Source organism: Mandrillus leucophaeus, unplaced genomic scaffold (genome assembly GCF_000951045.1).
Source record: "Mandrillus leucophaeus isolate KB7577 unplaced genomic scaffold, Mleu.le_1.0 Scaffold276, whole genome shotgun sequence".
Taxonomy (NCBI): domain Eukaryota; kingdom Metazoa; phylum Chordata; class Mammalia; order Primates; family Cercopithecidae; genus Mandrillus; species Mandrillus leucophaeus.
In genome coordinates, this window is record NW_012102876.1 from 765,139 (window position 1) to 766,335 (window position 1,197).

Below are 1,197 nucleotides of genomic sequence, written 5' to 3' on the forward strand. Positions count from 1 at the left end.
CCTTTTTCTGTATGGTTTTCATTTTCCATTCTTAATAACATATATAATTGCCTCATTCACATCTAGAAAGTTGGCAGATTAAATTTAGTAAACAAAATTAGATAAAATTACCCTCATTTGGGAGTTGAACAAGCTGAGATATAGCTAAGGTTTGTCAAGCTCTACTTCATTTACCCCGATGTCTTTTCAGTTTCTAAAGCTTGGCAAATGTTTTTCTGCCTCAGAGCTTCCACATATTGTTCCCTCTGCCTGTAAACCCCCTTAATTTTCTTCCCACTCTTTAATCAGCCACCCCTTGTTGATCACACCTCTTAACTCAAACAGAAATAGAGACATGTCACATATTTTGCATAATACACTTTTTAGGTCTTGATTTAATATTTCTGCCTTAGAATTATTTTTAATGTCCAATCAAAACAAGATACCAGTTCCCCTCCTCATGCCCTACTATTCTTTATAACTGTACCTTGTTCTTCATTGTATTTCCCAAAAATTGTGACACATTAGTTAATTTATTAATGTGTTCCTTACTTTAAGCCTCACAAGGACAGGAGATGAATTCTATTTCATACATCATTGCATCCCCAACACCTAGCCATTCCTGGTACATGATAGTTTAATAAGTATTTAATAAATGGCATGAATGAATAAATTTAAACATATATGCACTCACACACATATGTAATAACTTTAACTTTTCTAAGGCCAAGCAAGTATATATTAATATTTTGTGTATCATTCTATTATAGTGCTTTGTACAGTAACTGGCAAAAAATAATAGCAATAATAGATGTTTAATGAGTTCATTAAATTAATAAAAACACTCAGAAATTTTTAAGCCACTTGTAATCTTTTATTTAATGAGCTCAGATAACCACATACTTGCAAAACATTTAGAGTTTTTATAACCCCCTTGAAGTCTAGAACATGAGCTAGCTAAGTCTGAGAATCACAAGAGCAAAAACAATGTAAGAGGTGGGTAAGTGTGCCCATATTAGGAAAAGGTGCTGTCACTCAGTAGTCTTTCAGACCTCCTGCAAACATTCACATGATTTACCATCAGTGTTGCCAACTTGTACAATGAAGGGCAGCGTATAACAGCTATACCTCTATTATCATAAATATTCATTTAAATATTCTAAATATTTATTGAGAGGACTTAGGTTTTTACTCAGTGAAACCAGAAGTTACTGGAGG